At 46.1% G+C, this 26,373-nt stretch overlaps 1 protein-coding gene across 2 annotated transcripts in view; it reads left to right on the forward strand.

The window, feature by feature from the left end:
• Positions 1-1,513: 1,513 nt before the first annotated feature.
• Positions 1,514-26,373, forward strand: part of SNAP25 (synaptosome associated protein 25) — a 60,497-nt gene continuing 35,637 nt past the window's right edge. The window contains exon 1 of one of the 2 annotated variants that reach the window (XM_064647549.1): positions 1,514-1,650. The gene's annotated coding sequence lies outside the window, so the exon portion shown is untranslated. The remainder of the gene's footprint in view (positions 1,651-26,373) is intronic. The other variant, XM_064647548.1, reaches the window with a different exon arrangement.

Genomic DNA, 26,373 nt, shown 5'->3' on the forward strand with positions numbered 1-26,373 from the left:
TCTGATGCTGTTAGTCTGTGTTTACAGCCCTCAAACCTGACAGGTTCCCTCCTTCCCTGCGGTTTCCGTGCGCACAACTCATTAGATACTCTAATGCAGCAGGAAGCCCCTCTTGCCTGAGAATTCCTTTGTCGTATATTTAGCAAACTTTTGACTGCTTCCCTTCAAATGAGACTGAAGGACATATTTTCGTAGGAGAGGGTGCGACTCACAAAGCACGATCTACAGTCACGTTTTTCTGTGGGGAACTACAGAGCAGGGGAGGAGGAATCACCCGCAGTTCTCTCTCCTTCTCCCCCGCGCTTTCCCTTCCCTCCCCTCCCCGTCCCTCCCCCACGCCCATACAACCATAACACGAGATGAACGCGCTCCAAAATACAGCTGCATCGTCTTCCCTCTCTTCCGGTTTTCCTTGCCTTGGCAAAAGTGAGGGGGGGGAGGAAGAGATATGATGAGGATGGAATTATCGCTAATGCGGGACTGATGTTTTGACTCTGTGTGATCCACAGACTGTTTAGAAAAGCCTGTACCAGGGTGTCGGAGTTAAACAGAGCCAGTGCTCGGTTATCGCTCACAGGAGAGGCTCAGACAGGGGAGAGAGAGGCATCTGTAGGACTGGATGGTTCCATAAATGAACGCACTAAGGCTTGTGGAATGACAGGGAAAGGATGACTGAGGTTACGAAAGGGAGCATCGCGCTTCGGCTGCAATTCCCATCCTTCATTAAATTCCCCATTAAGAGATAAATTTTACAAACATACACGGTTTTGTACGAAATGAAAGGATTTCCTTCCGATTAGAAATCACACTGGAGACAGCTCCATTTGCTCCAAATTAGGTACGCTCTGAATGAATATTTTAATTATTCCATGATAAATCAGTCAGGCTCTTTCCTGGAACAGAGCTGCCGTTTCCTACCTCGGCAGCAGTGGGATGTGTTCACTCTGCTCTGTGAGTGTAGGTGCCCAGGCTTTTGTTTGTTTTTAATTTCTCTCTTTTTTTTAACCTGTCCCTCAAATGATCAGTTACAACACATGCCCTCAACCATGGATTTCCTTGCGTTTGGCTGCTCCTACTTAGGCGGGAGGAGGGAGGAGAGGGGGGGAATAACCAGATTAACACACTCAGACCCCTGGCAGGACGTTCTGAGACATAAAAAGAGGGGAGAAGAAGCAAGAATTCACACATAAAAATAGAAGCCCACGTAGATTGGCCATATATGGAGTACCGGGGACTTCAGAGGGATACCCTCTTCGGACCACCCCTTGGCGGAGGGAATCGCTGCTGCGGGAGGGCCCCTCTCCCCCCTCCCCGGCTCAGCGGCCGCTCTCAGCCCCCTGCCCCGACGCCGGCGGCGGGAGGCGGCGGCGGGAGGCGGTGGCGGGAGGCGGCGGGGCCGGCGGAGCGCGGAGCGGTGCGGCGGCGATGACTCAAGCGCGCCCGGCCCGCTCTGCCCCCTCCCGCTCCCCCCGCCGGGGCCGGCTATTAAAAGCTGCTGACGTAGGAGCGGACGGCCATCTTTGATGAGGGCACGGCTCCCGCTCCATTGAAGAAGGAGCCCCGCGGAGGTCAGCAGCGCCTGTCCTTCCCTCCCGTCCAGCTGCCGCACCGACCCGCCGACCCCGCCGCGCCGCGCTCCCATCGGCACAGGTAAAGGTGGGACACCGCCGCGGGCACCGCCGGTATGGACGGGGGTGGTATCGACGAAAATGAAACGGGAAAAAAAAAAAGGATATGTTTAAAGAGAGACCCGTTCGGCTGTTTTTGTCTCCAGCCTCCGGGCTGCTGCGGGCACGGAGGAAGGCAGGGAGAGGGAGGTAATTTCGCCACCAGCCCCATCGCCGGCTGTAGGCAGCCGGGCTGTGCCTCTCGGCCGTGCGGGCGGCAGGAGGCCGGCGGGGAAGGGAAGGTCGGAGGAGAAGGGGAACCAGCGCCATTCCCAGCTCGGAGCGGGAAGAAGGGTGTGCGGGCGCTCTGCGCCGCAGGGCCGGACCGGGCTGTGCCGCCCGGGGCACTGCAGCGCCCGCACCGCGCCGGGGCTGCGGCGGCGCTTCAGCACCGCGGACAGCGCCGGGGCCGCGCCGGGACCGGGGGAGGGAAATATCCCTGTGTGTTTGTGTGCGTGCGTGTGTCTGTATACATATATATGTGTGTGTGTGTGTGTTTCTCCCTGTGTGTGTGCGCCTGTGTGTGTGTCTATGTATGTATATATATCGCTCTCTCTCTATGTATCTCTGTGTGTGTTCAGCACCGCGGAGAGCGGCGCGGGAGCCGTGGCGGAGCCCCCCCGGCGGCAGCGGGGGCGGCCGTGCTGCAGCGCCCTGCGGCTCCGCGCCCCCCGCCCCGGGGCTGCCCCCCCGGACAGACCCCGCCGCGCCGCACGGGACTGGGAAGCGATTCCCGACTCGCTCATTCCAGGACAGGACCGCGGGCAGGAGCAGTTGTGGTTGTGCAGCGAAGAGGGCGAAATAAAATTAAAATAATAATAATAATAATAATAATAATAATAAAGGCAAATAGCTTTAGTTCCTGAAATTAATGGGCGCTTGGCACTTCGGCCCCTCTCCCCGGCGAGGTGTTTGTGTAAGGGAAGCCGGGGGGTTACGTAACGCGAAGCCCGCGGGGTCCCTCCGGGGCCGGGCAGTGCCCACGGGGACCACCGGCCGCCCCCTGGGGCTCCCCTGCTCCCGCGGCGGCTCCGCGCTCCGGCCTCTCGGCCCCCTCCCCTCGGCGCCGCTGCTCCCCGGGCGCCTCGGGCACTCGGTGCCGCGGGCTCCGGTGCCCCTGTGCGGTGGGGCAGGGGGGTCTGAGCTCCGTCCCGGCCCCCCCTCCCCGCTCTCCGCGCTGCGGAGCGGTGCGGAGCCGCCGCCTTATGTAACGCGGGCTGCCCCGTCACGGCTCCTGGCCCCGCTCCCCCGGCGATGTCCCCTCCGCCCGCCCTCCCCGCTCCCCGGCACCGCAGCCTCCCCGAGCCCCTCGGTGCGGCGAAGTTGGTAACTTCGCTGCTTTTTCTGCGGGGCGAATAAACAAGAGGAGAAAAGGGGGATTGGGCTGCGTGTCCAGACACTGCGCTGCGTAGCTGCGTCAAAGCGGGGCCGCGGGATCTGCCAGATTTACGTGCTTGGCTTGAATAATTGCTGCCGGTTTCGTTCCCAGCTGAAAAGCGGGGGGAGAGGGGGGGCTGGTCTGTGGTGCAACCCGGGGGTGGCAGAGCAGCCCCACAACCCGTACCCGTCTGCTGCCAGCCCTGGCCGCAGCATCCGCAAGGACATGCCCGTCCCACACCCCCCATGTCGTCCCAGCTCTGGGCACAGAGCTGCTCCCGCACCGACCACAGCAGCATGAGGATGGTGTGGGGCAGCCAGCCCTGCGGGTGGCAAGGGAAGGGATGGAGCCATACGGGAATTGAGTGCTCCGACGGGTGTAGCTATGGGAAGTGATTCTCTCCTAGGCCCCCATCTCCCTGCATGTCCCTGCATCACGAGCATGGACACCAGTCCAGGGAAAAGCAGCAGTGGTTTTCCATTGCTGCTGTGTAGCGCAGAAGGGGTCAGCCAGGAGGTGACCACTGAAGAGTTTGATCCCTCGGATGGGTGCCAAAAAGATAACAGAGGTGACCAAACCAAAGGTGCAGGCAGGCCTGATTTGCAAAAGCAAAAGCTGGAGGCTCCCTCCGAAGTCAGGAGGAGTTGCAGAAACTCAGCACGTTACGAAACAAAATGCAGCTAAATAGCAACCCCCAAAGAAATGCAGCTTAACTTTCTTTCTACAGCTAACTAGAAAATTAGAGTGGCATTTCCAAGAGCACTCCGGACCAGGCTCTGTGTCCACTGAACTCATGGGGGCAGTGAAAGAAAGAACAGCAGAATCCAGCCAGTACTGAACCCACCTAATGAGATGCAGCTCCAGTTTGCAGATTTATTACACTGGAGGTGGGAGCTGCTTTTCAGGTCAAGGGAAAGCTTTTCATTTATCTCCCTATGCTTTAGGTAGGGCAACAAATAGCAAAACTGAAGTGTTAAGGCAAATAAAGCACGGTCTGTACCTAATGCTTGCACTGCTTCAACTGAGCGAGGCAACAAAACAAAATACTTTCCTGTCAGTGTGAACAACTTCAGCAATTTTTATGTCTCTGTGTCACAAGGCTACGGCTGCTGCATTTGTAGCAACCCTTGGGGAAAAATGGGAAGTATATGGCACAGTGTAGGGCTCGGGTTTTTTAATTATTTCTTCTCTCAGGAATGAAGGGAAGAAACTGTTTTACCTTTGCTTTGGCTTGTTGTCACACAACTACTCTTCTCCTTGTAATTTTTTCCCAAATCTCTGTCATAACTCCTTATAATATAAGGACGGTACTTTCACCTGCACATATTTATACACACACACACACACACTCATTTCAGAGATTTCTGGGGTTCTGAGCTGGGTACAACTACAACAAATGCAGACTGACTTTGCAGCTTTCCCTGGGCAGAGCACATTTTTCTGTCTGTGGACTTTCATGCCCTGCTACCAATGCAGTCACCTCTGGGCTGGGCCAGTGCCAGGCAAGCTGTAACAGGAGACTTGTTCAACCGTTTTAGAGCATCCAACAGAGACAAGAATAATACTTTGCTTGAGAGCTGCAGCAGGATGCAGATCTCGGGCAGATCAGGATTACCTTGAGGAAGCTGGACTTTGGAGCGGGCACCAGGGCTCATATATTTGCTCCTGGGAGTGCTGGATACAGTTTGCTGAGGCCATAAGTTGTCAAAGAATAGTTTATTATTTTTTAGCTCATTATTTTTGAGCCTTCAGTGATATCTTTAACTCTGGCTTTCTTGCCTACTGACCTTGCAGATTTAGCTTGCTGCATCATATTGCAACCAGCAGTTCTCCAAAACACACAAGTGATATTCCTAGTTCTTGTCTGTCACCCCCTTGTTACTCCCCCCACAAATGCTTAGATACACACACTCCCACCAGCAAAATCTGCCTCTCATCAGATCACAGTTTCCAATATGCTGTCCCACATCCCACTAAGTTTTCTAGGTCTTTCCTTTCCACCGAGCACAAAGACAAGTCAACTTCATAGGCTCAAAATATTTCTTCCTGCTTTGTGATGGCCCCATGGCTGACATTGTGAGACTCAGAAGTGGAATTGAATGGCCTAGGGGAAGTGTTTGAACTACTTGCCCTGTTATTTTAGAAGGAAATTTAGCTTTGCCTTTAAATCTTTCATTTTGCTCACTTGCTATTTCCCCATCTTCATGCTGAGCTACAATCCTCTTTTGATTCCTGCTGAAGACCACCAGGATGAAAGGCACACAAACTCAGGCATTAGGACCCTGATGATTGTTGACTTCTGATTTTGATTATTCCAAGGAGTCTAATCCAAAGTCAGTTAAGATCAAGGAAAACACTTCCCTGCACATCATTCTGTGGGATTTGCAATGGAACATTGAGCAGTTCAGGTTTTTCCAAGGGAAACAAGTGCTGTGTACATGTTCCCTCTGAAATTTACTGGCACTCAGTAGTTCTAAAGAGAATCCAATCATTGCATTATAACCTTTTTATTTTCTTTCTTTCTTTTTCTTTTAATAATGAGAGATATAGTATCTTATCTTCCTCACTGGAAAAAGCTGAATTCTACTACAAGCACAGGGAGGAGAAGAAGGAAATGCCAAGTAATTAATCATGGCTGTTCCTGGCCTTTGAAAGCTGAAAGTTATTGCTGACCAATCTGTGCTCTGCTTGGCTATTGAATAGATTTTTAATTTTTTTTTTCAGAGCTAACAATGCCCTATTTCACTTTTTTTGAATGGGATTTAACTTATTATTGGGCCCCATTGTTAATTAGTGTGATTAGCATAACTGAGTGCTGTGCTACACCACAGGCAGATAAGCTCCCGAGCTGGGGCTCCCCATTCATGTTTTAAACCCAAAATGGGTGTATTTGCTGAAGGAGCAGCTCTTCTAAAAATAGAAGTCACTTGAAATGCCATTCCCCCCCCCTCCCTATTTTTCACCAGCTTGGTTCCATTGTCAGAGCTCCTCACAGCTGAGGCTCACACAGTCACTCTGCCTCAGAAATGGTGACACTGAGCAGTGATGAGGCAGCAGAGGAGGAGGAATCCTGCATGTTGTGCCTCTATTTCAGGTTGGGTTCTGCTGCACTCTGCTGGTACATAACACCAGCAGAACTTTCTGTGTGGTGTAAAACCCAGCACACAACTGAGTTTTACCTCAGTGCAGAAAAAGTCAGAAATTCCTAGCAATAGACATTCGTTTTTCTTTCAGGCTGGGAAGTCGTGTGAGGTTTTCCTGCATTCCAATAAATACATAGGAAAATGATGCTTCTTCCATCAAGTTTTTTAAGGCAATATTCCTAGTGTTTGAGGCATAGTATTGGTGGAGTAGAAGTATAAAAGAAAGCAAAGCTGAGTCTCACTGTACATGTTTTTAAAAGAGAAAGAGGGGAACTGCTCTTATATGTTTTCATTATAATCATAGTGTTCTTTGTGCTTTCGATATAACAAAGTTATTGTGCCAGAGTTTACTGGTAGAATCCATGAGCGAAATTATAGTTGTCATAGCCTGTGTCAGTGCTAACAACTCAAATTTATATCCTAGATATTACAAAAGGATGCCCCATGTAGGTGGCTTTTGCAATTAATGCAAGATTTGCTATTTTTTACTCAAAACCTACCGGTTATCAGCGAGATGCACATACAAGGCACTGCAGAGTGCTTGGTAGGGCACGTTTGTAATTTTACATTGATCACTTCCATCTCCCACCTTTTCTCAGTAGCATTCCCTCTCTGAAAACCCCAGGCAGCAAATCTCCAAAGGCTTTCACAGTCACTAGCCTGTCAAACAGACTAGAAGACTGAAGTGAAGAGGATCTAAAGGCTCTGTTCACTTCACAGCTCTGGCTTTTGTCATGATGTATTTATTTGTTATATTTACTCTTCACCCAAAGGAGAGGAATTCTGATTCTGAATTGCAATACATTAGTAGCAGAAGTAGTAATTTTGGTTTTCCTTTTGTATAAACCAGTTATTTGGAAGATGTGCCAGCCTTTCCTTCGGTTCTTTTTACCTCTCCTGGAAATTATAGTTCCCAGTGGAACTGTGCAGATGCCAGTTCCTTGATCTGCCTTACAGAGGTAAATATATTTCCTCCAGCTACTCTAAAAAATTTCACGAAACAAAAGTATTTCAATAGAGCTGATCTGTCAAAATAGTGTTACCATTCATTGATTCTTTTTTTAAACAGGAACAGAAGCCTTCCATGCATATTTAAGCATCTTTTAAAATAAATGATCCTAAAATTAGCTTCACCATGCTTTAGATGCAAATGAAAGTTTTCTTTCTCCTCCCTGCTGTAGTATTTTTTGGTTCAGTCTGGTCCTCATTCACATCCTTAGGCACCTCAGCGTTCACCCCAGAGGGATTTAGCCAAGCTTGCATTCCTGCAGGCACCAGGGAATTGCTGTTTCATTCAGCCCAGCGCTGCTCCTGCCTGGAGCCTCTGCACCATCCGTGCCCACGTGGCCACAAACCTCCCCGAGCTCAGGGCTGACCCCGACAGCCACTGACATTGTTAGCAGAGAGATTTCTGTTTGTTAGGCACAGACATCTCTTAGGAATAATTTGTTCTTGCAGAGAACGGTAAAAGGCTCTTGCAATTTGTTGAACTGGAGAAGTTCAGTAACATCTGAACCTCAGATGTTGTGGGTTGGTGATTAAAACATTGAGGCTGCACCCAGAATATCTGCATTCGTGTGCAAGTATCACACATTACATAAATTTAATAATTTGTCAAGTGCCTCAGTTACCTCCATGCACAGAAGAAAAAACTGAGATTAAAACAACTTCTAGTTTGCATTCCTCAGCTTCAGATGTAGGATAAGTATCTCCTACCTTTGGAAAGATATTTTTATGTATATTAGGGCATAGCATTTTCCACTGCCTGGGGTTGGTGATGTAAAAATTAATACCCCTAAAATGCAACATCCTCCCTACAAAGGTGGTTATCATTTACTTATCATTTGAGAGGGTGCTACACATGGTTATCCCCTTCAAGTTAGCAAAAGGATTGGCTGGAAGGTGCCATATAAACCCAAATTTTTAGTATTACATTCATGATAATAATGGGAGAAAGAGATCTCAGACCAGAAGGCAGATGCAACATTCACACTTTTGATCATGCATAACACAAGACCAGGAGTTTGTCAGAGCTGTGCTTTTTACCAGAGCTGCATTAGGGCTGCAGAGGAGAGTGGGATTGAGTTCTCTCCCTTCAACAGCACCGGTTCTGAACTGGTAACACAGCAGCTGAATATACAGCCAGGGTACATTTTGTGAGTTTTTGAGCCTTTCAGCCAAACATTTGCTTTTCTGGAGAGTATTCACGTGAGTGACACTCAGGTGCACGAAAAGCCCTCAAGAAACAAAGTAAGGTGTGGGAACCCAATTAAACTGGAATTCACTGCCTGACTTCAAAGAGCCATTCTCCCCGGAGAAGCGTTCGTGTTATTTGCTCAGCTGGACAGAGGCAGGTACTGCTTGCCTGGCCTTTTGAAGGATTTCCTACAGGTTTTTTTGCCATTGAAAACATGTTTTTGGGATATGGGGCTTGCAATTCCTGAAAATGGATGTCTTCTGTGGTACCAACGGCAGGAGCAAGAGGCAGGAAGGCCAAGAGCAGCCCAGGGTTCTAAGATGGCGCTTGGCGAATGCGCGGAGGGGATTATGTGACGTAGCTGTTGGTGGTCACGGGAGACTAGACTTGATGAGTCTCTTCAAGTCTGATTTTCCCAAGAGATTTTCTTTTTTAACAAAAGAAAAAAGAGAGGAGGGGAAAAAAAAAAAATAAAGGCCTGGATGGTTCTTTGCTGTGGCGGAGCCCTGTCGGTTTAGTTCATTTGAGAGACGAGCACGGCAAGAGACAGTGGAAAAAACCCTCGAGGCGCCAGGAATGCACTAAGTGGAATTGAAAATGCTCTAGACTGCCTTTGTAACGCAACAGTAGGGCCATCTGCAGGCTTTAGATTTTCAATATTAGCAAAGGGGTTTTATTATTTTAAACCATTGTGTCGTCTAGTTCCCTTTTTCTTAATTGACTGCTCTAAATAGTACAAAAGAGCTGCTCCTGAAGCAACTTGCAGGCTCCGAAGATCGTTTTGTAAGCCCGGTAAACAAGAACAGGTGTGCACTTCTAACAGACTGACAGCACCAGAGAGCTGCAGACGTCACAAAAAAGGTGTTATCTACTGTAGTACCCCAATTTCCAGATTAGTGCCCAGGGCATTTAAGGTTACAGTATTAAGCAGGCTGATAGATGGTAGCATGTGACAGAAGAGCAAAGCAGCATCCCTCATCCTCTGGAGGCCTCAGTAACTACGCTGCCTTTTTGGTTCTTGGAGTTTGGGGTCTCCTCCCAGTCCTACCTCAGCTTACCCAGCCTCAGCTCTCCACTCTCATCATATTCTCCAGGTGCTCTGAGGGAAACCACCTTCTCCAGGGAGGGAGATGTGAAGAAAGATTCCTTTCAGCTCCATTCAGGACAGGGGCTTGATGTGCTGGTATGGACAGACAAGGCATTACAAGGAATGGGCCACCCAGAACACAAAGGGACAGAAGGGAAAGAGTAGGAAGACAGGAACACAGGACAGGTGGAGGTGAAGAGCTAACTCCAGTTCCTGACTCCATAAGCACCCTCAGCTACAAGGACTGCAGAGCTTCCCTCTCTTTGGACTCGTTCACTGAGTGAGAGGCCAGAAGAGGTTACCCACCAGTGATCTGAACACTTTATAAAACAGAACATCCCACAGGCTACAGGGCTTCTCCATATTAACTGCTTCTCCAGCAGTACAGTTATCCAGTTTTGATTTCAAAAATTGCCCACAGTAAAGAATGTGACAATATATGGTTTTTAATTGAACGGTGAAATCCAATAAATTCTTTATTGTGGATGCAACCATTTATCTGCAAAGTTATTAAACTGCTACTGAGATTGATGAGCAGCTCTCCTGCTGCCATACTGTGATTTTCCCATGGCTACTCCTATTCCTTTATGGAGTAACATTTGTTTTCCTCTTTAGACTTTGTATTCTTAAGTGCCCCATTCTTTCCCAATCAGGATCCCATTATATTTCTTTCTTTCCTTTCCCCCAGAAAGCCTTTACTTGCACACAGAAGATTACTCACAAAACTTTTAAAAGATTCCCCAGCCTGGCAGGTGAAGAGATAAGACCCTGATCCAATGGCCAGGACACACTCCGTGGTGCTGGAGATCAGATGTTCAAGCACACAATGTGAGACTCCAGAGCTGTTTACAGATTTGTTTCTTTACCTTCTGTTTGGGGTCTAGTCTGTTTTTGTGGTGACATTTCCAAGAAATGTATTGTACACTCAGCTGTTCTCCAGACAACCTCTCTTGCATTCATGCCCACAGCCAGAATCTATTTCTCAAAACAATGAACTTCCTGTAGTAGAGAAGTCAGAGACCTTTCAAAATTTAACCAGGCTTTCCAGTATTGTAAAACACAGTAGGCCAAATCCTGGGCTTAGAAGGGCTACTTTTATCTTAACCAAAAAAATGATCCACTGAACCAGTAAAGCTGAAGGAGGGGAGAAGAGGATAAAAGTGAGAATAAAATAACTAGGGAAATGAAAAAAAACCCACAAACCCAAACACACAAAAAAAGACAAAACCCAGCAGACTAAAATAAGAGAAAGGAGAGGATGGACTTTTTGATTAATTCTCTTTCTTGCTGTTCTTTGCGTATCAGCACACCAATGACTTACATCAAGAGACTTACATCAATACTCAAGTTTTTGATAGAGACATTTTAAAGGTGCCTTGAAGTGTTAGGTTATAAAACAATCTCACTCCTGATGTCCAGTCTGCCCCCCTTTAGCAGCCACAGCCTTCTGTTCAATCTGTGTGTTTCACAAGGCAAAGGGGGTGCAGAGGTGCCCCCTAACTCCCAATCTCAGTCTTACAGCCACGCACAGACACCAGGATGGCAGTATCTGTGAGAACTGTCCCCCTGTAGTGTCTCAGAGGCAAATAGCTGAGCAAAAGAATAACAACTGCTATCCACTCACTGCGGTATTTGAGACGTGCACTCGCTCTGCAGCACTTCCACTGAAAATAAAAGCAAACCAGTGTTTGTGATATCGCAAGGCAAAGCCCAGACCTCTTCCTTTTTTTTTTTTTTGTGCTAGAAAGCCTAAAAAAGGCACTCTTTTCAAGTGTGTTAGAAATAGAAGGCTGTTTTAGAAGAGACATGAAGTTATCAGTGCAAATTAATAGCGCCAGATGGGGGGTTAAATTACTGCCTCACAGCTGAAGACACGAGAGTGAATGAAAGCGGTAGACTGTAAAAAGGGCATCATCAGAAGTGATGAGATCCCACTGCGAGGTGGGATTTGTGAATGCCGTGCTTGTAAGCAGTTGCTCAGATGAATGGTTTTATGGGCTGGAGTGAGGGAGGGAAAGGAACAAAGTCATTCTGAAGATCATGTCTCCCAGTTTACTGCTTTGTTTGGGACAAGCTGTCCAGCAGGACAAGCTGCAATTAGATATTGTAGAACTTGATGTCCTGAGCTGGCACACAGGGCAGGGGAGCTCGGCCGAGCAGCCAGAGAAATGTGGCTGTGGACTGGGTTTGCATGGCAAGGTTTTGGGGGAATATAGAAGTGGCTTCTGTGAGAAGCTGCCAGAAGCTTTTCTGGGTTCAATGGAGTCAGTGCCAGCAGTGGCAGTGGTTTAAGAAGAGGAAAAACCCCTGTGCAACAGCGATTGCAGCTGGAAAGAGGAGTGAGAACATGGGAGAAGAACAGCTCTGCAGACACCAAGGCTGGGGAAGAATGGGGGGGTGCTTCAGGTGCTGGAGATTCCCCCACAGCCTGTGGTGCAGACCATGGTGAAGCAGGATGTTCCCCTTCAGCCCATGCAGGTCCATGGGAGAGCAGAGATCCACCTGCAGGCCGTGGAGGACGCCACGCTGGAGCAGGCGGATGCCCAAAGGAGGCTGTGACTCTGTGGGAAGCCTGTGCTCGAGCAGGCTCCTGGCAGGAGCTGTGCACCCATGGAGAGAGGAGCCCACGCTGGAGCAGGCTTGCTGGCAGGACTTGTGATCCCGTGGGGGACCTGCACTGGAGCAGCCTGTTCCTGAAGGACTGACCCTGTGGAAAGGGACCCACTCTGGAGCAACCTGTTCCTAAAGGACTGATCCCATGCTGGAGCAGTTCCTGAACAACTGCAGCCTGTAGGAAGGAGCCAGTTGGAGAATTTAATGGAGGACTGTCTCCCATGAGAGGGACCCCACACTGGAGCAAGGGAGGAGTGTGAGGATTCTCCTGCTGAGGGGGAAGGAGCCACAGTCAATATGTGATAAACTGACCACAGCCCTCATTCCCTGTCCCTCTGCACCGCTGGGGGGAGGAGGTAGATATTTGGGAGTACAGCTGGGCCCAGGAAGGAGGGAGGGGTAGGAAAAAGGTGTTTTAAGATTTGGTTTTATTTATCATTATCCTACTCTGATTTGATTGGTAATAAATTAAATAACTTTCCCCATGCTGGGTCTGTTTTGCCTGTGACAGTAATTCCTGTCTGATCTCCCTGTTCTTATCTCAACCCTCAAGCCTTTTGTTATATTTTCTCTCCCCTGTCCAGCTGTGGAGGGGAGTGACAGAGTGGCTTTGGTGAGCACCTGGTGCCCAGCCAGGGTCAACCCCCCACAGGCTGTTGAGCTGGGACAGCACTGTCTGAGTCAGCTTCCAGAGCAACTGGGAGCTTTGCCAGGAAAACTCCAGGGTTAAGGGTGTTGTTACTGAAAAAGTGGCAGTTCTTACACTAAGAAAGCAATTCTTTAATATAGGTCTTTCTCAAATCTTTTCAGTGGAAGAGGAAGGTTTGTTTGGTCATAATTGAGCACTTTTTCACTCTCTGGACACAGTAACCAAGGACCCTATTCAAGAAAAAAATGTCTTGAGTACAAACAGTTTAATAATGGAGAGCTGCTGTGTTACAAGGAGGACATGCTATGGAGCTGCTCCTCCTTTCCGAGGGAAGTGCAGTGTGCAAGTGGAGCAAACAGTGCAGAAGAGAGGCTCAGGAAGCATTGAATGCCATTCTTCTTGTGCCCTAAGAAAACAGGGCTGCAACTGTGATCTTTGCATGACACAACCAAGAGCACAACCCCTCCCTGAATCTCAGGGTTAACCGTGATTTAATTCTCACTGAGAAACTCAGCAGAAAGTCACATCTCTACAAACATCCTGTGGATTATACAGGGCAGGAATGTAGTGTATTCTATAAAACCCTGAACAGGGCTCCTGTAATAGGGATTTTGCTATGAATCACTGGGTGTCTAAAGGAGAACTTGGTCAGGTCCTGTCTCCAGCACGGCAGAGCAGAACTGACTCACCTCCACTGAATCAGTTCTTTAAGTCCAAAACAGAGGCAAGGCTGAGAAAAGTGGCTCATCAGCACCTCAGCAGTCATGTGGCTGAGATCCTCTCAAGGTATGATGCAGTTCAAGAAGCAAGAGAACAATTTGCAGCAAACCAATTATATAGTGAAATCCCCGTCATTTCTCCGTGTTCTGGGAATGCTCACCGCAAATTTCGATTATTCTTGGCTTCATGGCTGAAATGATTTGATGAATCTTTTCTCAGAAAATAATTTCTAGATCTTCAGGCTGCTCATTGCACATATTCAAGGCTTGACCTGTCCTGTGTTCCTTCCATTTTGTACCCAGGGCTTCCTGCTCCCTTACTGAGTGTGCAAAGGATGCAGACAAATATTCTTAACTAAATATTTCAAAAAGTGACGTTTTGGCAAGCATTTGTTCCAAGTAATTTTGCCCACAAGATTTTTAACAGGAACCTTAACAGAGGCACATGAAATAATACTGTTTTGAGGCTATTAAAAATGCAGAATTGCAGCTGGATATATGTTGTTCCTGTTTCCTCAGCTGAGTTGTCATATTCACCTCTGCAGAAATAGCAACTGTCACAGCAACAGTCACAGGAGATGCAGCCTGCAGAGAATCACATTGAGGAAAAAAAGAATATCTGGGACAGTGATTTAGCTTGTCTGGATTATAACGTTCCTCATAGTTGCTTTAGCATTGTTAAAAGTCATCCTAAAGGAAGATGACAGGCTGTTCAGGCCTGCCAGGAGTAACACAGGGGAACAAATAGCTGCTTCAGGAAGGCTAATATGGTATTATACAGGAAAAATCCTAAGCAAGTTCCTGGGAATGCTGGAACAAGAACATTGGACCTGGATTTTAGAAAATCCCTTTCTGTGCTGCCATATGTTGGAATATGGGGAAGAGCCATGAAACTGGCTTTGAACCAGTGAGGTGTACAAAGTTTTTGGTGGCTGGGTGACAGGCTCATTTTCACAAACTCATGGTCACTCTGAGAAGGGACACAGCAAACAAGATGCAGGGGATCAAAAAAATAAAAAGTCCATCTCAAGCCAGGAGTGGATTGTTTTGAGCTGAGTTAGAGGTGTGACTATTTAAAAAATTGTAACGGGACTGCCAGGACCTGTCTCTCTTCAAGGGAAAAGAAGACAAATGCATGTGGACTTGTGGGGGTCAGCAGCAATCTGGCATTATTTGAGCAAATGAAACACACTGCAGGGCTGCCAAATCCAGATGGACCAAAGGGGAATGTCCAGATGTAACTGCAGATGTCAGAGGAAATTAAGCCGCTCACTTGTGCTTGTGATTCAAGAAGTTCCATTTCTAGGTCAGATGACAGCTTAGTTGGCCATTAAAGCAAACATCTCTGACTTCCCTTGAAGTTTTCTGCCTAGAACTCATAAAAAAGCAAAGGACAAGTGCCATTTTTATGGGAAGCACATTGTAAAGCCATGTGAAGGGTTACACTTAGGGAGGTAAACAAAGAACTAAGGAAGCAGGTTCTTAAAGGATGAGGTTCTTTAGCACTCAATAAAAAAGATAAATTGAAAGAAGAGTTTCAAATATTTCCTGTCACTGTGAAAGCCAATATTGCCAGTTTTGCATGTGTGAAAATGTAAATACAATTATTGTTGTTTGTGGTTAATTAGATTTTTGAGTAAACTGCCAGTAAAGTTTATTCATCTATGCTGTTGTTGTGTCCTGTTGAATGATATCCTGGTATAGTTGTGAAATATGGGTCAATGAGGGATGAATTGTTTGTTTAATAAATCAGACCAGCAAGGAATATAGAAATATTTTTAATCAATGCTGTTGAAATTAATTTGTTTCAAAATTCAATCACCTCATTCTGTATAAATATCTCCATTACTGCTTAAACTACTTAGTATTTCTCACAGGAGGAGATGTCAATTATATGGTAAAATCTGAAAGCTCAGAATGGAAAATATTGGGCAGAAATTCAGTATTTTAGATGAGAAATGTTATCCATTTTTTACCTATTCCAATGCCTGAGAGAACAGTACTTCCCTCCAGAAGTAACATAACCTGTAGCATCTGATTTAGTAGCTGGCTAACTACAGATTGTACAGAATGTGTGACAAGGTAGTCACATCCCCAGGCAGTGAAAACAGGCCTTGGATTTGCTAGAGGAAAGGAAAGGAATCATTTTTGTCAAAGCTTTGAAAAGGATAAGAGTAATTTTTAGAAATAAATATTTGCACCTTTTTTTTTCTGTCATATTCTGCAAAGCTCCCATTTACGTAAGAAATGAAGAGTTTTAATCTTCTTAGTAAGCTTTTTGATCATTATTTGGTTAGTTTATAAAATCAGTGTATTGCACATTCTGAATGAAATGGGAAAGTTTTTATTGTTTCTTTGCTTACGTGTGTGTCAGTCTCTGTGTCTGGCACGAGTTTAGTTCAGCTCCTGCCAAAGAGTCTGTGCTGATGAATGACATTTGTTCTATTGTTTAGTCCAAACCCCCCTAACACACTTAGACTGATTATAGACTTCAGAGCCAGGAACCACTGACATACAATCAGAACTGGAGGGAGAAGGGGACAAAGTTTTTTTGTTTGTGCTCTGGAGATGTTAAAAAAGCCTTTCTAGCCTCAGACAGAAATGTAGTGGAAGTGGAAAATGTTTACATCTCATTTTTGGATGAGATGAAGAAGATGAAGACTAATTTGGGCTTCTCATGGCTCAGCCATTTCTGGAGATGATGCATCAGATGTCTGGGATAATATGGAAGCTGTGGTTGTCAGCCTCTAATGCAGGTTCCTGTCTCTTCTGGGAGTGACATTAAACAAAATATATGGCCTTGAAATTTATATTGTTTGGAATACCAGGTGCTGTCCAGGGTTCAGAAAGAAGGATCTCTTTTAAAACAATAAATGGCTGGAGAAATCATATTTTAATACTGTTGTCCTTACTTATATCACAGCATACACATGCAATGGATCCTTTATGATACCTTCTGGACACCTTCTCATGTCTTAGGCTCCTCAAAATTGCCCAGAACAGCTGGAAAAGCTTTACATGGTTCTCCTTTCCCTGGCTTCCCCCACACTCTGTGCCTCTTCTGCTTGTGGGCCTTGGACTGTCTTCAAAGAAAACAAGCTGATGGGCACTGCTATTCCCGAGTTCCCTGGTCTGAGCCACCTATCAGCCTGGGAAGATTGCCAAGGCATCTGCTGGGAGGCGATTTTGGGGACACCTGAAGAGCTCATGTTCTGTGACTGCCTTTGAGCTGATCATGTTTAGAGATGGCCCTTACCCTGGGAGTGGGTAACACTGAGGGGCAGGGGACAGGTATCCCCCCTCATTCCTGGGTCTCTGCCAGCAGTGGTTCATGCCATGATCCTCTGGGGCTTTGCCCACAGACCTTTAGTGTGTGACTGACACTATTCCTTGGTGGTTACAGTCTTCATGTCCAAAAAAGCTGAGGCAGTAAATCCCAGGGGTCTAACCTCTCCTCCAAAGGCAGGAGGAAGGGGAGAGTGTACGTAACAGCTCCTCACGTTTCCATTTAAATGGGGATAAGCGACACAACACTGGTTTGGGATTTTTGAGATTGGTGACTTGGGTGGGGACCCGTAAAGGCTGTCTGTCCCCAATTTTAGGAGGCTGTTCTGCCAGGCCACCTTCACATCTTGCCACCTCTGCTAACCAAGGGAAAGTGTTAATCAGCAGTGGAAGGAAGGAGCCTTCTCAGCAGCCCAAAGGTGGTGCTTGCCTTACCTAGTCAAGCTTCGCTGCCTCAATGACATTAATTTGCTCCTGACCTAACACTCCCAGCACTGCAGTTCAACGTGTTTATTAATTCTAGGAACGAGCTTTCATGTGAATTTTATTGTTGCACTGAGACCCAACGAGGTGAAGACATGTGGGTTCTATTCCATTTTCCATATCTATGCCATAAAACGTAGCATTTGTGGTGCCTGTATTATTTGTGAGCTTGTATTAGTGCTTAGCTTAAGGTCTATTGAAATGTCCTGGAAATACAACAGCCTCATTAAGCTTTGGGGTAGAGTTTTTAATTCTTGTTCTTGTTTTAAGTCAGAGGAGGTTTGAAGCAGCAGGGCTTGCCAAAGTACTAGGATTCCTATGCCATGAAAAGCCTGGCTCAGACACATAAAAAAAACCAGAGAAATTTCCCAGTGGATGATCACTCTTGACATTAATCAGCTTCTAACTGAGGATTCATGGTCTATTGTTTTCCATCTCAGGGAGTTTTATACATTCCTCAGAAGAAGATGGCACAGGTTATTATGGAGACAGGTGTCTGCACTGAGTGGAATCATATTGGGATGCAGCACAGAAAGTGCCTCATTTCAGGAGCAGAGAAATTTCTTTTACCAAAGGGGGATATTACTTGATATTGATAAGCAGGGGAAAGCTCTACTTTCGAAGAGTGATTGTTAAGTATGAGTAAATATTGATTTTTCATTATGAATAAATATCTGTAGTTAGACAAGGTAGTCAATACGAGCTGCTACAAAATTAGCCTTATGAGCTAAAGTTTGCTACCACTGGGTTCATAAGGAAGTTTTCATTGCTTCAGCAGAAGAGAGATTAACATCTCTGAGAAAAACTGTGCAGGAGTTTTTTTCTCACCTTAGCCTGACAGGGAGAAGGATTTTTACAGTGTTTCATTAAAGAGAGTGACCTCTTCCAGGCTCTTAGGCCAAGTCCTCAGAAGACACAGATTTTAAATCCTTCCCTCAATGAACCCAGCCCTAGTTTAGCTGACCCAGTCTAAGGCATTTCCCTGCTTTGCAGAAGTGAAGAAAGAGAGCCATACAGAGCCCTTCCTCACAAGCTGGTGTTTTTTCTTAAGTACAGAATTAATCTAAAATTAATTTTCCCCATTTGCCAGTTTCAGCTTCAGCTACAGTTAGTTCCATATGCCAGGGCAAAGTTTTAAATCATAGTCTGTATTTTGGGGTTCCTGCAATTCAGATTGGAGCTAAATTTGCTTCACAGACTGCTGCCAGCTGTCTGCTGGGCACTGATGATGGTTCATGTTCATCCAGGGCCTGTCTGAAGTTTCAGACAGTGATTACCCTCAATGTCTAATGAAACCTGAGGAATCAATTAATCTTTTTTGTGACTCTGCTATCCTGCATTACTTAACCTGGATTCAAGGCAGCCTCATGGGGAGGAATGGGGAATGTAGGGAAAAAGGAAGGCACGAAAACCTTGCTTACAACTGCACTTCTCCCTCCACCCGAGGCTGCCAAACGTGACCCTGCTCCGTATCCACCACCCTGGTACCTGAGGTCGGGTCTGGATCCGCAGGGCTCCAGCTCTGGATCCTGCAGCAGACTGCAAATGCAGCAGCAGCTGACAGCAAATCCCTGAGGCAAAGGGCTTCAGTGCATCAAATATTAAAATGGATACTGCAGCACACCCTCCCTGCTTCGCTCCTGCCTGAATTTAACACCCAGGAAAGCTCCTTCTCAGCATCTTCACTGCCCCCTTGGGAGCAGCGATGGCAGCAGAGTCACTCACTGCAGAGACTGCAGTGCCCTCTGGTTTGCAGGAACCACGAGGTGTTGCAATGAGGCAAAACTCTGGGAAAGGAGGATTTATGGGTCCAGCTGCGAGCAGTGAGAGAGGGGGAAAGGCACCCCACTGCTGTTGGGCTGCTGTGGAGCAGAAGAATCCAGGGAGGTGCTGCAGAAAACATGAGGGCTCCTGGCAGGTTTGCAATGATCCCTCTGAGGAGGGGAGCACTCCTTTTTCTCTGGCAGCCACCCAGGCCCAAAGTGTAATAAATGCACAAAATGGATTATTTTTCTTTAAAAATAGACCGTGCCCCTCCCACGGGCTCCTTAAATAAATCTCTTGCCCCTGTTCTCTTCAGCTCAAGGTCACCTGGAAGTGCAGCTCTTTCACCAGCACATCGGTATTTCACCCATGAGAGAGGAGAGCAGAGAGCCCGAGGGCTGAGGCCACAGATGTGCATCCTGTCCTTGCCCATTGCTCCTTGTATCTGGGCTAAGCCCCAGGAATTTTGGACAACGGCTTGGCTGTCAGTCACAGGGCACCAAGCTTACAGGGGCTGAAGTACAGTTACAGAGCTCTCTTAAGCCATTAACTGATTTAAGTGACATAAATATTCCCCTTTTTCCTCAACAATGGGTGTTTTTTTTTTCATTTGCTTGAACAAGGGGCTTTTATCTGCCAGATGGGTCCAGGCTCTCTGTCCTGGAGATGTGCTCTTTAGATGTGTTTTCAAAGCTTAAGAGGGTAACTTCATTTAAATCTGTGCTTTTCAATTTACCCTTGGGTGAAGTGTGAAGGCAGCAGCTGCACTACAAGATCTCTCACACCACATGGATCTTCTACTCTGTGTGCCATTGGGGTTTCGTGAAGGAAGGAATCATCTCCCTTTTTTTAGTCACTTATTGAAAAATAAGTGTCAGCACAGTGAAAGCAGATCAGTCTGAAATATCTGAACTGGGCAACGTTGCTTACAGAAAACAAATTCTATATCAGACAGAGAATTGTTCCCATATTATTCTTAGGTCAAGAATGAAGACTCACTGGTTCTTCAGGAATTTAAATTACATAAAATATACAAGCAAACAACGATTGCTTTAGATTTAAATTGGATTACATTCAAATGAAGTTCATGCCCCATCCTGCTGGCTTTACTTATAGGAGTCGTATTTATAAATATATAGTAAAGCACGTCAATATTCTTGATTGGAACTAATTTTACTAACAAATGACTTCATTAGCAATTATTGTTCTTGTCTTCAAAACGTTCCCATTTCTAAAAATCCTCAAACATACATTTGCAGGAGGGATAGAAGTGAAGGGAGAAGCTCTCCAAACTAAAACCAGCTGATAAAATAAAGGGATCTTGGCTGATATTGAAAGACAAGAGGGCTTCTATCCAGACGTGAAAAGATGGCTCTCTGCTGGTGGGTCTTAGAGGAGAGACACAATTACTGTTCCCTGAACAGCTCCAGCAAAACCCTTGGGTGCACCTCGTGCTTGGGACACTGAGCCTTGGACCCTGAGTGCTTGGCCACTTAGAAGTGTAAAAGCACCTTGTGGGGTAGGGTATTTTATAATGCCTGATCCCACAAGCTTCACAGCATCCCAACTCCCAACTCCCTGTTGGGGACATCTCCAGAAGCCACCTCCCAGTGCTGAACACACCTTTGGGGAGGATATCTGCTGCCCTCCCTCTTACTCAGACAATTCCTCCACGTCAGAGGCCGTGCAGGGCCAGGATTGCTCAGTGCTGAGCTCCACAGCCCCAGCTCGGTCTCACCCTGGGCTCTGCCCTGTGGCCCTTGTCATGCTGAGCTTTGTAAGCACTGCTGCCTCTTGCTCCCAGTCTGGGTGAGTCATCCCTGCAATGCTCCAGAGGCAGCGCTGCCGAGGGTCGCTTGTCCTTGAGACAAGTTGTGCTTCCATGCAAAAGACTGGGAAAGCAGACAGCCCCAGCTGAAACCCAGAGATCCTATGGATTTATGCTCAGGTGAATGAATACAGAGTGTGTCTTAAGAAGGTAGAGAGGTTGGAAGGCAAATCCTGTTTTTCTGATATAAACCAAGTACCGTTCCAATGTTTGGAAGAATCACATTGGCTGTCACTGTTCATCCACTCAAGGAATAATTTATTCCTTCTTTTTGGCATGGCTTTTTATAAAGCCTCTGGTCTTAAAGACCCAAAGTCACCCCATGTAGGTCCCTGCAATGGCAGAAAAAGGTTTAAGGATTTAAGTGAAAAAAGGAATTGGAGCTTTCACTGCCAGGCAGTGAGGCAAAATCCCTCTGTCCTCAGCTGTGTAGCACATCCTCAGCTCTCCAGCTTCAAATCTGGAGCTGTAGGATATTGACAGCAAGACTGTGGGAATACCCAGGCACGGTTCTAAGAAAATCCTCTATTTGCTGAATTCTGCAACCTGTCCGTGACCAGGCTGTGATTGCACTCAAATGTCAGCAATTCAATTGTTTTGCTGAGTTTATTCTTGCTGTTTCTGCCAGTGGTATGTGAATTGCCCTCATCCCAGCTCACTGCTGTGGTTCATTGTCCAGCAGCTGAGCAGGTGGGTTGGTTTTGTTTCAACACATGCCAGAGCCAAAGAAACCTCTTGGCCAACCTTCACATGTGATCCTCAATCTCTGTAGCTCCAGGTATGCTTTTGTGCCTCAGATGGGTATGAAGGCTGTGTGGTTTTCTGCTCTGTTTAGGGTTTTTTTTGAGTCCTGTTTTCTCCAGTAAAAATGCTCCTGTGCTACAACACTTTGCCATCACCAGCAGTTGTACCTGCACAGCTCAGGGATCTGGGCATTAAATATAAAGGATTTCAGCAGGAACCCCCATGTACCTCTGTGTTGCAGTTTGCACACCAGCTTCCCAAGAGCCAGACTGCTGTGGCCAAGAAACAGTCAATTGTTGTTTATTTTATTCATGTGATCAAATTTAATCTCTTGTTTTATTGTTCAGCAGAGCTCTGTAAATCTGCTGTGTCCCCTCAGGACTCACCCAGCTCCTGTCTTTCCCAAACCTTTCCCCTGCAGATTGTATCAGCCCAGTTCAATACATCTATCTCCCTTATTAAGAAAAAGAACCACAGCAGGGAAAAGGGGAAGCTTTTGCAAAATGTTTTAAGTTCTGTCCTTTCAGGGCCATAATCTGTTAGGAGATTCAACCAATGATGCAACTGTAAGACCCAGGGAAGAGGCAACATTCCCGCCAGGAGCTGGAAAACTTCCTACTCCCAAACACAAACTGAAAGGAAAAGGTTAGAAAGCAAACCAGACCATCTTGCGTGTCCTTGCAGGCCTTAATTCCTTCCCAAACATGTGCAAACTGAATAAAAAAGAACTAGCTAAATAAAAATCCCCACGCAGAGAGAAAGATTTTGATCCTCTGTTAAAACAGTTTGAGCGGAAAGGATTTTGCAGCCTCTCTGTTAATCTGCCGATCACGTGGTTGAAAGCGATGCCCTTGAGGCACTATCCAGCCTGGTGTTGAATTGATTGGTCAACAAAAAAAGAAAGGAGGAAAAAAAAAGAATAGAAGTTGTGCTCTTGTATTAGGAGGGCTAAATCCTCGCCCGCAAGTCTGGGTAATCTTCACTGGAGGAGCGTGCTGGGGCTTTTTTCATCAGCCTGTGAAGGCTGAAATGGAGTTCAGAAGAAAGAGAGGTTTCAAAAGCAGCCTCATGAGCCTGTAATAAATAATGAGAAGTTCTCATACCCTGCACCAGCAGAAGCCGATGTGCATGTGCACCCTTGGCCTCTTGAATCTCTGTTACTGATTCCTGGAAAATGAGGAGCAGCCAGGAATTAGTTGTAGGTGTGAATCAGAAAGCAGCAGTGGCCTTTGAAAAGGAGTGAATAAGTTTTGCATATCCATGGGGTGCTATTATGCATTCCTATGGCTAAAACAATTTGTTGCTTAGCCTAGAACCGTCAGATGCTTTCAATATTTGACTTGTACAACTGTATGTGCGTTGTAACCATACATCTTAAACAGGCCTTCCCAGTTTATTGGTTTTGACCTAAGTGACAAACAGTGGATATGACACTAGCATCTTCCCATTTCATGTCCCAGTTGTGCCCAGTGAAGAGAGCAGCCAGATCCTCTCCCTTGTCTGAGCAGCCTTTGCAGCACTGCAGGGTTTCAGGAATGTGTCTGGACTGGTCACGGGTCCAGCTTCACTTCAGGGAGATGAGCCATTTAATAGCAGCAGGACTTTTTGTTATTGTGACTCTATAAAAGAGCCCTGAAATAATAAAATTGAGATCTGTAAAAGGTTTAGTGGTTTAAAACTGGGTTCTCTGCCCTTTTTGTTATATAAACTGCATTTAAAAAAAGATACTCCGCTGTGTCCTTATATTATCCTGCATTTTATGTACCCACACGTCTATCTGTGTATCACCTCTGTATAAACAGAGAATCAGGGGAGTTACAAACTAAGTAGGCTCCTTTCTTTTTATAACATGGCCATAGCTATTTCTTTTTTTTCTTGAAAGGAAGTAAGCTTTTCAAAGTTCATGAACTTTCTTCAGCTTTTAATCCTGCTTCCACAGTTCAAGTTCCCAGGGAGACCGGAGCACAAAGCAGAGGAGAGCGGAGCCAGGGGTTGGGCTGGGCTGCCCTGGGTGTGGCAGAAAGCGAGGCCTGAGCCAAGAGTGTGGCTGGGGGCTGGCAAAACACCAAGACATCCCTGGGGGTAACTCTGAGCTCCTTCAGAAAGGTCAACCTTGTTCTTTTTGGTTTTGCTTGTCCATTTTTAAAGCTCCTTTGCCCTAGAGAAAACCCACTGGCAGTAATGGGGAGGTGCAGACAGAATCCTGAGCTCCTTTCAGGCACATTTTGGATAGCAGTTCCTCTCAAAGAGTGTGAGATAATTTCTTAAATATCTTTTTTGCTGTCCCTCACAGATGAAAAAAACTCCATTCAGTTAAAAATCCAGTTTTACAAATAACACCATCAGCCCAGTTTCGTAATGCTTATATTTTGTCAGCTGCTGATTTGACTCTGACGACTTAGTTAAAGAAGATTTCTGCTAAAAATATATCAGCCCCATTGCTTGAAACGTGGCCACGCTTTTACCATCAGGCAGAAAGGAAAGGATGAGTATTATAAAAATAAAGAATTGCTTTGTTTACCACATACAGTGTCAAAAGGGGAAAAGTTGTCTATTTACATTCCTAATGCCCTCATGATCTCAGTGTAGAGAGTTTTCCTCCCCTATTAAGATGTTTATATGTACTAATAGCTGCATTAATTTTCTTTCTTTCATTTCTGTTGAATTTAAGGTCCTTACTGGTGTAACACAGCCCAGGGGCAGGGGTAGGTGGCAGAGAAATCTTGCAAATACGAACCACGCAGAAAGCAATGAAATGTCAGCTGAGTGTGCTGACAGCCCGTAACAAACACCAGCAGGGGAACACTTTATTCCTTCTACTGCTTTGAAATCAAAGCCATGACAACACTGATGCTGATGGGGTTAACTATGTCACTGCCAATCTTTTACACTAAAATACTGAATTATGGTTCTTCCGCCACAAAATTCTTTTCCGTATTTTCCTGTCTATCAAAATCATCAATTGTTCCATGCTAAACTTGTCAAAGTGCTAGTTAGACTCATCTAGTCCTAAAAGCATCAGGACTAGCAAAGGCAGGATAGCACCAAGTTTTACCATGCAAATGAAGAATTTCACGTCTGTTTTAATGGCGGAGTTACTCATTGCTCCCTCCAGTTAATTTGAAAAGATCGCTTTCAAATTAAATAAAGTTACCACAAAATTTCCCCCTGACTTCCAGACTTCCACAAAATGCAGCAGAAATTAGCTCTACTTTGTGACAGGCCAATGCAAATGGGCTCCCTTTTCTTGCTGTAATACTCGTGGGTTTCCTTTCTATCATCCATTTAGCCTAAAAATACCTTTCTCCAGTTTGTGGGTTTCCTTTTCATCATCCATTTGGGCTAAAAAAAAAAATCTTTCTCTAGTTTGTGAGTTTCCTTTTTATCATCCATTTAGCCTTAAAAAAAAATAAAAATCTTTCTCCAATTTGTGGGTTTCCTTTTCATCATCCATTTAGCCTACAAATGTCTTTCTTCAGCTGTCAGTCTGCTTTCTTGGATCATTATAGGAAATGTGAGGATGAGCTGTACTGCTTTGCATTTTCTGCCAGTGATTTGATCTGTGTGTGATACAGAGATGGGCAAGAGGGTTGGATGTGTGATGGAGGCAGGGGCTGCACCAGGAGCTCTGGGCACTCTTTATAAGACTGTGCAGAGGGAAGGGTTTCTTTTTACAGACCCAGGAACAGCAAATGCAACAAGTCCTCATGCAGCCTGTTGGGAACACCCTGTACACTCCCCATAGAAATTTGCCATGCGGTTTCCTCATTCCCTGCTTTCTCCTGAATCCCTCAATAAATGTCTTGCAGTAATTCCATTTTATATTTCCCTGCCATTTATCTAGCCATCTGTTAATCTAACAGAAACAGAGGGGAGCAAGGTAAAGCCCCAGGACAATTTGGCAGAAAAGCATTTCAGACCCCAAGCACTCCTGTTAGACAGTTACACACTCACACTCACACACCCCCTTTTCACACACTGCCAGCATTTCCCAGCACGTTGCTGCCTGGGAGCTCCACCTGCAAGTCTGACCCCACTAAAGGCAGTGGGGAAACTTCCTCCAAGTGGAAATGGGGCGTGACTTTCACCACTGGCTTCTAAAATTGGCCGTTAATCAGATTTAGTGGCTTAGGAGCAGTGTAAAGAAACCCAGGTTGAATATAACGAAGGAAAGGCCGACTGCTCGTCATTGCTGCCGTGATGGTGAGTGAATATTCTGAAGACTTGAACAGATTCAGGGAGTGAGTTTTACTGAAAATCATGACACAGTCAGAAATCTCATCCTCCAGCTAAGCAGATGCCTTTAGTTTTTCTCCAAGATTCTAGCCACAGAATGCAAATAGCTTTGCCACAAGTCAAGACATTTTGTTTAATCCTCTCTGCTAATACCTGGATTTCTTGTCCTGAGCCACCAAGCCCCAGCTATGCCAATGGCAAGTGAGGTTGTAGGATATTTTGGAGCAGGTATCTCCTGGAAGGACAGGGAAGCACCAAGCCCTTTGAGCAAAGCCCATATCCTTATTTAAAATTCCTCGTGAAATGCCAGCCACCCTCTTCCAGAGAAGACTAATTCAAATGAAACCAGCACAACCAAGAGCTGGTGGGATGATCAGGGTGGCAAACAGCCCATCTACCAGGAAAGGACTGATGGAGTCTGATCTTTCACGTCATAAGAAATGCTGAAACCTCAGAGAAGGAGAGAGCAGGGAAGGAGAGAAACTATTTAAGCCACAAGACAACAGCAGCACAGGAACAAGCTGCTGTTTTCTGGCTGTGAATTAATTTGTGCTAGAAGTGAAATATTTTCTGGGTACTG

The sequence above is a fragment of the Pseudopipra pipra genome, chromosome 3 (assembly GCF_036250125.1).
Source record: "Pseudopipra pipra isolate bDixPip1 chromosome 3, bDixPip1.hap1, whole genome shotgun sequence".
Classification (NCBI taxonomy): Eukaryota; Metazoa; Chordata; class Aves; order Passeriformes; family Pipridae; genus Pseudopipra; species Pseudopipra pipra.